Raw genomic sequence first — 13,121 nt, 5'->3', positions numbered from 1 at the left:
GATAATTTATTAAAAACATTAATTTTTAAAATTTAAAGTTTACAAAGAGATACTGTAATCGGAAAAATATGTTGTCGATTGATTTACGTTTATGGAATTGGCAACGTTCCTACATCATAAGACAAAGATGGCGGCGAAGAAACAGTAAGTTTAATATCTTCTTAATTCAATTAGCTAACTTTAAAAACTCACTTTTTAAATAATGATTTATGCGTCTTATACGAAATCAGTTATCTTTATACTTTAATACGTGACAGTGAGCATTAAGCAGAATATTAATTATCAAATAAACTGGTTTTCATACTTTCAAATATTTCTGATGTAAATTATGCATTATACAGGGTGTCCCAAAAGTTTTCATAAAAAACTTTTACTATATACAAGCGTGAAATGTAACTTTATTCACAATACATTAAAATTCGACTTTAAAATTTGTGTCAGTGGATTGACGGAGTAAGGTAACGGAACTCATGGATGATCTACCAATGGGGTAACTTCTAGCAGGACTTCCTATTTGAAAACTGGATTCTGTTTAGGTGTTATACTACGTTCGCACACAATCCATGACTCACTGCGATCTCGATTTACCTACAATCTGGATTGTGACTGTTGCTAGTCGAACGTCGTGCTGTTCGCACAGGCAGTCCGCTCAAGAAGAACCTGGCTATTACACGCGATCATAAAAATGACGTAACTATGCGGTAAGTCACAAACACCAACAAACAAAATGGAAGTTTTGGTTAGAAATAAATACTTTTTCTTGCCATACATATAATAATAGACAGATGTCGTCGTCTCTCCAGATGTTTTTTTTATTTCTCTGTCGATAGCCCGATACGTGTTCAGCAGCCATCAGCAGCCAATCGCACGTGCGCGAGAAAATATAATTTCTTGCGCACGTGGGATTGTGGGATCTCTCTTATGACTGAATCTAGTTTCGAGAACTCTCTCAAGTCGATCACGATAGAACCTCGTTTCAGTCGAGATTGAAATGGTCGAGAGCGTTTGCACCACGGAACTCTCTCCGACCTTAGCCACAATCTAGATCGAAATGCTTGGTGTGAACGGGGTATTAAACACACAAAGAAAACCCAGAACACTGCATGGTTGCCAGACCATTTGTCAGGCATAAACCAATGACTAACTACTGGTGTTCAATGGTTTTATTTATTCAGCCACTGGTGAGCTTGAATTGTCTTAAAGAGCTAGTGGAAGGAACGGTGAAACTGGATCGAGGCGCCTCTAGCGACTATGCCGAGTAACAAAATTGGGGCTACAAAGGCGGCATCAGTGTTGTTCTATCTAGTATTTTTGTACTAATCTAGTACCTTTTTACTTGTTCCTGTATCAAGATACCCAACACCATTTTCCTAGTACTATTCATGAAATCCTAATACCTTTCCTTTCAATTTAGTACCTTTCAAAACATTCATTTTTATTCTATATTTTTTTACTTTATTTTAGCAGTAAATAGATGTTTTTATTTCTTCCTCATTCAATTGCAACAGTTGAACGTATTTTTTTGCAATTAAATTTTTATGAAAAACTAAACTACAAAATCGAGTTCTTGCCGATTTCTGTGAAGAACTGTTATTAGCAAAGGAGCTACTTAAAAGCAACAACGATAAAATGTTACACTTGGAAACTGTCATCTGCTTCAACCATACAAAAACATCCTAGTGAGGAAGATTCTGATGATAATGATCTTACCAGTGATTTTTCAATGTAATTATTTTAAAGTTTAGTACTTCATGTTCATTACTTTTGTTTCAACATTTTGTTCATTTGATTGTTATTGAGGAATAATAGCATTTCTTTCTTGCAATATATGAATTTTGTATGTTACATGTAACACTATATATATATTTATTAAAATATATATAGTGTTACATGTAACCAGTAGTGATATTCAGCGGGTTCACACAGGTTCGACCGAACCCGTTGTTAACATTTTCAAAGTTTTCCGAACCCGTTGTTAAACGCACGTAACATTTCTCACCCCCTATTTCACCAACAGACGATTAGGCAAATCGCAGGATTAACAACTATCACTAATACAGGATTACTGACTTTGCGTTCCACCATTCTAAGATTAGATGTAATCTGGCATTAGTAACTAATCCACCAAATTAGTGTACTAATCTCGGCAAACATGGTGGAAGATTTGTCTTACTTTGCAGAGTATGTGTATGAAAACGAAATAATACAAAATTACTTTCGAATTCCACGACGATTAGTTTGTGATCGATCCAATCCTATTGAAAAGCTTGACGATCAACTGTTTATCGAAAGGTATAGGCTTTCTAAAAGAACTGTTATACTTGTATGTGACAATCAAGCACCTCTTGTCATCATATAATACAAGAAGAAACCATCCTATATCGCCTCTATTGCAGTTATTGATCACTTTACGTTTTTATGCCACTGGAAACTTTTATCACGAAGTGGGAGATCTGACTTCAACATCGAAATCAAGCGTATGTAGGATAATTAAAACTGTATCTACAGCTTTGGAGAGCCTTTCAAAAAAGTACATTGCATTTCCATCGACCATGCTGGAATATAGAAAAGCCATTAAAAGTCAGTGATTTTGTTTCTTTTAAAAAATATATTAAAATATACGTATTATACTCTGTAACACTACTAAACTAGAGCCTTATACTCTGTTCGCCTAGTGCAACTTTCATCGACCGTTTCAATCTCGACTAAAACGAGGTTCAATCGCAATCGACTCGAGAGAGTTCTCGAAACTAGATCCAGTCATAAGAGAGATCCCACAATCCCACGAGCGCTAGAAAATACAAGATGACTGCGGAGCATGTGTCGGGCTATCAACAGCGAAATAAGAAAGATATTGTATTTCGAAAGAGGATGACATCTGTCTATTATTATAATAATACCTAACGATAAAATAAATGATTTAGAAAAGTTTTTCTTGTTTAACTGCTTTCCCTATGACTTTTTCTGATTAAAAAAAAGCCAATTTTTATGTTTATAAAATATTTTGAATGAAAAATATTAAAATATGTACAAAATAAACCATTTTGAACACTCTTTTTTATTATTTATCAAAAAAATATATATATATAGTTCTGGCATAAACAATGTTAAATTTTAACTGACTTAATTAATTTTGTGAACACATCTTTTTTATTTATATGGATATCTTAAGGTCAGTTTTTGCACTAATGTTGCTAATGCACCATTTGAGTGAAAAACAAATTGTTAAGGAAAAATTTTCTGTTAGCGAACCCTTTGTTAAATATTTCGAATATCACCACTGCATGTAACACAGTGTTTTTGAACCTGTGGGTCGCGACTCCTCCAGGGGGTCGCAAAGCCTTACATGGGGGGTCGTGGGTAAAAGAAAAAGACAAGTGTTTGAGGTCCTACACTACAATAAAAAAAAAACTACAATTTCAGTGAGAAGGCTGTGCCTGTTTATTTTACAGTACAATTGGTTTTTTATCGATATTTAGGTCTCAACAGAAAGAAAATTAAATACGTAGTTTTTAAAATCACTGACATAGTTTTAATATGGCCCTGGAGGTCGCTATAATTTTTTTAACTTGTAAAGGGATTGCGTATTCAAGAAGGTTGAAAAGCAGTGATGTAACATATAACATAATATATACAGACATTCAGCAGTTTATGGTCAAAGTAATGTCTGCATTAGTCAATACAGTCACTTTTCAACTTACAACGGGGTGCAGTTCTGCAACTTTGGATGTAAGTCGAGGTGGTCATAACTTGAGAAGTGACTGTAGATTATTTTGACTTAATGTATTGAATCTGCATGTACATATGTCGTGTTATCGATATTAATATCGATTTTTAGAAGATACTATGGCACATTACTGATCAATTTTTTTAAAGAAAACTTAGTACCATTTTTTGTTATCTAGTACTCGTTTGAGTACCTTTTTTAGAAAGGCTTGGAATAACCCTGGGAAGCACGTGCTTCTTTTTTTCGGAACAAACAAATAATGTTTGTTAGAAAGTAGTGAGGTTTTGATGCAATCTCTACCAAAATCTTGAGAAAAATTAATTTAAAAAAAGGAGAGAAACTGTTTAAATGTGGACACGTCTCCAAACTAATAGAAATTTCCTTGGACAAGAATACAGATCCAAACGTGAATTGAGATTCAACTATCACACTGGAGAAGTTATTTCCCAAACCAGTGTTTCCAAGAAACCCTATCATGTGGAAATTAGGATATTTCTTTTTTCTTTCAATATTTGCATAGTTATCAATATGAGAATGAATGACATGCATTTACAATTAGAAACAAGTAATGATACAAAGCAATTCCATTTGTGTCATGTAATCAGATTTAAAAAATTAATGTTTTAATTTTGGTTTTTTGAAGTCATTTTATAATATATACATATTTAAATAATTTGCTAGCAATTTGAACTCAATAAATTTATAAAGCAACACATAATCAAGTACTTTAGTGGAATGCATAATACAGTAGTCTCACACTTGGCCTAATGTGGACCGAAGGGTGGCCGAGTTTGTGAAAATGCTGGGTTATCGGGAATGGGGTTAAAAAAAATAAGTATGAGTGTTTCCTCAGAAAATACTGTACTGTACATGTATGTATTGTTTACTTAGGAATACAACAGAGAATAAACTGCCCAAATACCCTTAAACAAAGGAAAAGTACATCCTTTATGAAGGCATAGAGCCTTTACTACATGAAAATGAAAATTAATGAACTGTGTACAGTAATTTACCTGATAAGACAGACCTCAGAAAAATACTTTGAGGCATAAAGCTGTCTATAATGAAAATTAATTAACTAAGTATTTTTTTCCCTGCCAGGGTGTGGCTGAGTTATCGAGTGCCAAGTTTTCAAGACTCTACTGTAATATAATGTTTTTAATGCTTTTTTTGCCATTTTCCATTAATGCTTTTTGCTATTTTCTGAGGAAACACTCGTACTTATTCTTTTTTAACCCCATTCTCGATAATCCGGCATTTTCACAAACTCGGCCACCCTTTGGTCCACATTAGGTCAAGTTTTTGGGACTCTACTGTATAATAGAAATACAGTTGAACTTGTCTATCTCGAATCTGAAGGAAACAAGAAAAAAATTGAGACAGGTTTTGAAATATAGACATTCCTACATAGTAAACAGTAATAGATTTGATTGGAGGTACAGTATTTTATTAATATAATAATAAATAGCAAGCAAGTACAGTACATACGTGTATTAGGTATAAATGAGCAATTATTTATTGTGACATGGTCACAATGCTGGGCTGCAATTTTTAATCATATTGTGAGGCCTGAGTAAGACTTGCTCACATGTTAAAAATTTAATAAAAGTGTTCAGGGGATCAAGCTTTGATTCTAATGCTTGTAAAAACTGGAAGAAAACTGTAAATAAAAATGGGAAAGAATAAAATTTTTTTTAGTTGGGAGTACAAAAAAAACTAAACTTTAAAAAGGAGAACTAGTGAAGAGATTGTTTCAGACTTACTAGAATTTATTTGTAAACAATAAGTAACTACAAGTAGAAATTTCAAAGTCTGATTAACTTTCCTTGATCAAACAAATACGCTGTGTCGAATTTGACCCTTTATGGCCGAAATGGTTGTTATCTATCTTGATACAAGATGCTGACCAATTGGAAAGTGAGTGATCCAGTGAAGAATTCTTTAAAAACCCTGATCTGAAGGTCAAAGATGGACTTTTCTCTGTCTCACATTGTGAGTTATCTGACTAGTCTTTAGTGTTATATGTACAGACTCTTCATCCCTAACTTCACCATTCTGCTTTAGATTGTTTTTCTTTTTCAACACATTGTTGCTAGACTTCTGACACTCATAGAAACATCTGGACCGACGGCCCCAGGCCATTGACTTTCCAACCAACCATCTCCAACTGTCGATTAGATGCTTTTTAAAATACAGTCAACCCCCTATAACACGGGTTCCTATAGTTCGGATTTTTATATCACGGTGAAAAAATTGCGACAGTATTCATACGAACAAGCTAAAAAAACTCGTATAATTCGGTAAAACGTCATCACCGACTTATGTCGCGACAGGATTGGTCGAATCTAGACCAATAGTGGATATCGTAAAAATCATTGAATTTAAACGAGCAGCGGACCTACTAAAAACCATTTATTATTTAACGTCCATAAAAATTATATTTATATTAATGACGTCTCCAAAGTTCAGCAAATTTTTCGCAAAAAGAATAATTTATCAGGAAGCACGTGAGCGCCATTCGATGACAAGCTCCACGACGAAAACAAGCTTAAGCAATGGCGTCGTTGAACAGTGCACACTCGTTAAGAAATCCTACAATTTTTTGTTTATAGCATACTTTACCAGGTGTATAAGCTTAAATCCGCTGTTTGCTAATAGATGGCTTAAGCGAGCATATTAAGTTACCATGACGACGCCATATTATTTTTTTTGATGATTTTGACGTCTGTCAACATTAATCAGTGCACATCATCAGATATTTCATACAACAACATATATTTTTTTTTTGTAATCATGTCTACTTTTGTGCCCAGAAAAAGAGCATATGCGGCAAGCTTTGCTTTTCTGCTGTAATTTGAAGAAATCGGCTGCCGAAGCACATCGAATGCTTGTGGAGGCTTATGGAGACAGAGCTTTATCGGAAACCACGTGCAGAGATTGGTTTCGTCAGTTCAAAGATGGAAATTTTTACCTGAGCGACAAGAAGCGTGAAAATCAGCCCAGGAAGGTTGAGGACCATCAACTGAAGGCTCTTTTGGATGAGGATGATACCCAATTGCAAAAAATGCTTGCCGAGCAATTGGGTGTTACTCAACCAGCCATTTCCATGCATCTATGTGCCATGGGAAAGATTCAGAAGATCGGAAAATGGGTGCCGCATGAATTGAACGATAGGCAGATGTAGCGACGCCAAAACACATGCGAAATCTTGCTCGCCAGACAAAAAAGAAAGTCGTTTCTGCATCGGATTGTAACTGGCAATGAGAAATGGATATATTTTGAGAATCCTAAACGCAAGAAATCGTGGATTGATCCAGGCAAACCATCAACATCTTTCCCAAGGCCAAATCGCTTTGGATGGAAGACAATGCTGTGTGTTTGGTGGGATCAGCAGGGTATTGTTACTATGAGCTGTTGAAACCTGGTGAAACTGTCAATGCTCACCGCTACCACCAACAACTGATCAAATTGCACTGTGCTCTGCGTGAAAAAAGGCCGGATTATCAGCAAAGACACGACAAGCTGATTTTCCTCCATGACAATGCACCATCGCATGTGTCAACATTGGTCCGAAACTACTTGGAGACACTCAACTGGGAGGTGCTACCCCATCCCGCTTATTCACCAGACCTGGCCCCTTCTGACTATCACCTCTTTTGCTGAGCGGCACTTCGATTCTTACGAAGACGTCCGAAAATGGCTTGATGAGTGGTTTGCCTCGAAAGAGAAGAAATTTTTTTGGCATGGTATCCACACATTGCCCGAGAGATGGAACAAATGTGTCACTAGTGAGGGAAAGTACTTTGAATAAATTTGTTTTTGCTTTCTAAGAAAAAAACGTGTGTTTTTCTGACTAAAACACAGCGGATTTAAGCTTATACACCTATGTATATGGATTATTCCCAAAAAATTATACATATTTTGGAAATGTTGAGTCGAATTAGTCTAGAATCTATTAATTTTATGGAAGAAAACCTTTCAAGCAGCCGTAGTCCGTAAACTGCATATGTGCTGGGCTGTGATTGGCTCATGTATTCAAGGTATTGTAAAACACTAATTTCATAAAGAATGGAATATATGTACAGTGTTATAGGAAAGTCGATTGTGTAAGATTTGGCATTAATAAATGGGTTTAATTGTAAGTGCAGGTGTCTGCCTCACTCCATCCTCTCTATATTTGATAAATCCTGACATTTGTTGATCCCTAATTCAGTGACCTCACAATATTTTTAATTAATTTAATTTAAAATGTATACAGCCACTCATCACACTGGGATATAGTTAATCACATACTCTGAATTGATCACAGTGTGCACATAAACCTAGCTTTGCTCCCACGGAACACCTCAGATGGTTGGAGCCGTGCAGATATTTAAATCCAATTTTACATCAACATGCATAAATTATAAAGAGGAAATGGTTTGTCAATGGCCTGGCAAGAGTTGATTGATAACACAATTTAGCATTTGTTGAGTCCTGGTAGGGCAATTGATTGCGCAGGTGCGACGTAGTTTTTAATTTTTTGAATTTATATTCAAATGTTTGTTCAAATTTTTATTCCAAAAGCTTTTATGAAGATCCATTGGGTAAACATTACAATGCCTGATGAAGAACTCAGGTGAAGTTTGAAAATGTTTGTTTTGTTTATTTGCACCCCATAATCGGTTTGGAGTATGTGATTAAAATGTATGCTCTCCATCCCAAATTAGTACTGTAGTGTCTTGCCTTTGTACATCATACTTTTCCTGTCATGCCAGTGATCTGTTAACTGCTTTCAGGGGAAAAGTTTTAAATTGAAATAACATGACTGCTGATTGTATCAGAAGATCATATATAGTTCAGAAGATCATATTCAGGACCTCTTGCTCCAAAGGTTTCCATATATGGTCACGTCTTTCAGCTATCTAACTTCATTTTCAAGATTAAGAAAAAATAGGCGGACGAACAGATGGATGACAGTGGGAATTTATAGATCTACAATTTTTTTCAAATTGCAGCCCAATAAAATATTTTTGACACATTAACAGAAATAGATTGTCAATAGTTTCTGATGCCTGACTTTCTTCGACCAATAAGACACAAGCCAAAATCAATCAGAAAACAAGTGTTAATTGCAACTACAGTATATATTGTATTGCAAAAGATGTTTTTCAAGTGTAATTTATGCTATTGAAATGTAGTTGCTGAGCTTTGAATTTATTATTGACAGTCCATAATTTGAGATGTAGAGGTTTTGGAGAAAATTATTTGAGATAAGCATGGAAAATATACTGAATTTATGCTGAAAATGCAGGGGGAAAATAAATTTTGAGATAAAGACATTTTAAGATGAATATGTTTGAGATATACAGGTTCAACTGTGTTATAACTAAAGTAACAAGGAATTAACACCTAGATTAGAATTAATTCTTTCCATTTAATAACATTTCCATACTATGGAAAGTGATTTGGTGTCAATAATATTAAGGCTGTTAATATTTCAATAATAATTACTTTTTTAATCTTTATTTACAATTAAAATAATTATACACTTACATAAACTATTGATAGATGACTCCATGAAATGCTAGAACTGTTAAGGAAACTTTTTTTAAATTCAGATTTAAATATTTTTTTGGGTCATTAATTCCATCTCCAGAATTCACAAAGAAAAAAAATGGAATATGTCAAAAAATGTCAATAACATATACTAATGCTTTTTGAGCATTTGAAAATTCAAACATCTGTTTAAGCATTTTATTATGACAGAACATTTCAGGTTTTTTATTACATCAGTAGAACATACTGTACATTAAAGATTAGACTCATAAGCATAAAGAATCATAAAGATTTCATAAAGGCAAGAATTTCCAAACTTCCACAGCCCTCACAGAGGAATCAATCACCAACAGGAACACTATACTTGTTTGGTACAATGTGGAGATCATTGTACTGTACCTATTTTTCAGACAGCTACCTTTCAAAATAGCTGAGTACCCACAATCATATCAAGGGAGTTTGCCTTAAACAAAAAAGAAAGAAGAAAAAAAAAACAGATCTTGAACTATGGATTTGGATAATTAAAATTCTGTGAAAAAGAAGAAAGATGGCTATTGTGCTTCTCATTTTCATATTTGTTACTTTTATAATGTTTTACATTCTATTTTTATTCTTTAGTTTATTTTTACTTCAATTTGTGTAGTAACTACAACCTTTTTGTTTTGAGATGTGATTCTAGTTTCTGTCCATCTTACCAGTTTAATTTTTGAAGTGTTTTATCATATAATATAATGCTTAAATGTATGTTCAATACTTTTTGTTTGGGGATTCTGATGATAGGATTTATGTTCTGAAAAAATTTAAATTTGAATAAAAACATTCTACCATCTGTTTTGTTTTGAGTGATAAATTTGTATTTAAGGACTGTCTATGTTGTATGTGGGTCCATGTTATATTGAGTCATCAGTGTATGTACATTGAAAACAAATTTACGTATATGTTTAATTTATTACTGTAGGAATTAATTTTTTAAACTTTTCTATATTTTTCAGGTATGGTTTAATAATACCAAACAAAGTAAAAAAAACTATAGAGAAATCATCAGTATTTGATAATAGTGATGAAGAGGTAAGTTTATTTAATATCTTAAAATTAATTTTTAACAAATTTGAAATAATGTTTATAAATTTTCTTTGAATTTTCTCATTTTTTTTACTTATTTGCTTATTTTTATGTAATATTGTTTAATACTGAGATGATGAAACCATTGTTTCAGTAAATTTAGAATAGCACATATGTAGAAATACAATGGTAAAAAGAGGCAACCATATATGTTTCAAATAAAGATGTTCATGTTTTGAACTTTGATGTCAAAAGCTAACAGAACTTTCGGATAGACTTAATAGTTTAATTTGTCCAAATATGTACTATTAGGAATTAAATGTGATTTTCTTTTGAAAAAAGTTATAACTCAGCATTATCCTTAAAATTCTGAAAGATGAAAAAATTATTAAAGCGTTAATAAATTGTTATCGTTTGATAGTATTTTGTATATTTTAATTTCTCTTTGAACTTCTAAATCATTATCATTGATATTTGAAAATGCATGATCAACACTAAAACAACTGTATTTATTTTCATTAAAAATGTCCAACAGTAATTTACATAGTAAAAAATATATTGAAGAATATAAATGATATTTTTCTTCACAGTCTATCATTTCACAGTCACCATTGACAACCAAAATCATAAATCTTCACTTTATTAACCAATTTACATTTTTTTTTTTACTGAAATGTAGCCTTAAATAAAATGCCATCTAAAGGAAGATTTGTGTTTTTTTTTTTTTTTTTAGTTTGTCAATGATGACTGTGAAATGACAGATTGTGAAGATTCTGAATTTTTTTTTGTATTCTTCAGTATATTTTTTACTATGTATGTATTTTGCTTGAATGGAAACACAACTGTGAATTTGATTATTTTAATCAGGTAAGAGTGAATTAATTAGGAAATCATGTAAACCATACATTACTTTGTGTATTTAAAATTCTGTATAAAATGAAAAAGAAGTTCCAGTTATCTCTTTTATTAACCTTAACATTGAATGATGATTGCTTCAAAACAATTTTTATTTAATTATTTTCTTGTTTAAGACCTGTTAATTAACGTCACTATTTGTTCACTGATTTGTTCTTATTGTTAGGTTAGGTTTAGAACGGGTTACCAAACTATGGCCCGTACGGTCAGTTCACCCAGCTTGTTGCCCCACTGTGCCACAAACAAGCTAAAATAAAATTATTTACATGGAAATATCATAGGTTGTAGATAAACTTACTATGTGAAAAAAAATTAAAATAAGTGTAAGTAAAAGTGCCAAAATTGGTCCAATCTGATTTTTGCATCTGACAGTAATATAATTTTTAGATAAATCAGTGAAATAAAAAATTTGGCAAAGTTTTGTGACTTTGGATATCAGAGCACTTTTTGCTTAAGTACCTGCAATGAAGTTTCTAAGAGCTTGCTACAATGATCATGTTTGTGTACTGGTAAATAAATATGCTGATTGTCTTTATTAATTGTGTATTAGTGTTCTGTACTGAACAAAATGGTTATATGGCCTGCGCTTGTCATTCTCTCAGTTATCTGGCCCGCTGTGAAAAATGTTTGGTGATTCCTGGTGTAGAACATTCACAGAAAAAAAGCCATGCTTCTTTTGCAATCAATATTATCTTAATACCAACATAACAGAACATGTTGGTGTTGAGGATTTTGAAGAATTACACATCATTTTAATAATAAATGTCATTTTAAGTATAGAAGTTCTCAGTAAATTATATTCAATGATATTAAAATAACAAGTAAGAAAATCAACACCTTGCAAAATTTTTCAGTGCAGAGTTTGTATAACAAACATTTTCAGATTTTTATAAACCTGCTTCTAATTTTATACATTTCTATCCTGTTTGGGAATTTTGAATTGTATAATTTCAAATCTGAAGTAGGTTTGTAAAATAAACCAAAAACATTTGTTATACAAACTCTTCATGCTGGAAAATTATTCATGGTTTTGATTTTGTTACTAGTTATCCATTCAAATTGTAATTTTGAACTTTATAAAATAACATTATAGTAACATTATTTAATAAGTTTGAAGGTAAAATTCAGTCATTTGGAATTTTGCATGGCCTGTAGTTTGGGAGTTTTTTTAACTCTATTAAGAAGGTTTTTTTTCCATGTCTATTATGGATTTGACTAGGCACACAATGCTCTGGGTGATGAGAAATGAGACCCAATATATCTGAGACAGATAGTCCATGAAAAAGTCTTGGAGTTACTTGAAAAATTTAATTGAAATGTAAAATGCTTCCACTTGAATTATATTTGAAAATCAGCATATTTTTAAGCCATTTGTTCACTTATTGAGATATTGTCCAGTAGATACATTGAGAACTCTACAGATGTTATAAAAGAATTCCTTGCTTTGTTGTGTTTATATAATTAATTTGTATAAGGTAATGTTAAGTTTGTTATCATTTTTCAGAACCAGAAAACAAATGAAGAAATTAACCTAGAATAGAACATTTCAATTTAACTTACAAGGGAACTGTTGGAGTGTCTTCTAATAAATTTTAATAAAATTTATTAGAAGACACTCCAACGTTAAAAGTATACAAACTCTATTTTAAATTTGTAGCATTCACTAAAAGTGTTGATCAGAGTTATTAGCAATCAAATGTTGCACTACTTTATAGTAGTTTAACACAATTATGCAAATTTTTAGAAGTGAAAGGGTCGCAGAGGAAGACAGCGATATTACATTTAGAATAAATTCTGGAATTTTCAAAAATGGTTGAAGAATTAATAAAATTTTGTATACTTTTAACATAATTATTAACTAAATTTTATTAATTCTTCT

At 32.4% G+C, this 13,121-nt stretch overlaps 1 pseudogene; it reads left to right on the top strand.

The window, feature by feature from the left end:
* Positions 1-69: 69 nt before the first annotated feature.
* Positions 70-13,121, top strand: part of LOC111628580 — a 34,749-nt pseudogene continuing 21,697 nt past the window's right edge.

The sequence above is a fragment of the Centruroides sculpturatus genome, unplaced genomic scaffold (genome assembly GCF_000671375.1).
Source record: "Centruroides sculpturatus isolate CEXI.00-Female unplaced genomic scaffold, Cexi_2.0 scaffold403, whole genome shotgun sequence".
Taxonomy (NCBI): Eukaryota; Metazoa; Arthropoda; class Arachnida; order Scorpiones; family Buthidae; genus Centruroides; species Centruroides sculpturatus.
This window is presented reverse-complemented; position numbering and strand designations above follow the sequence as displayed.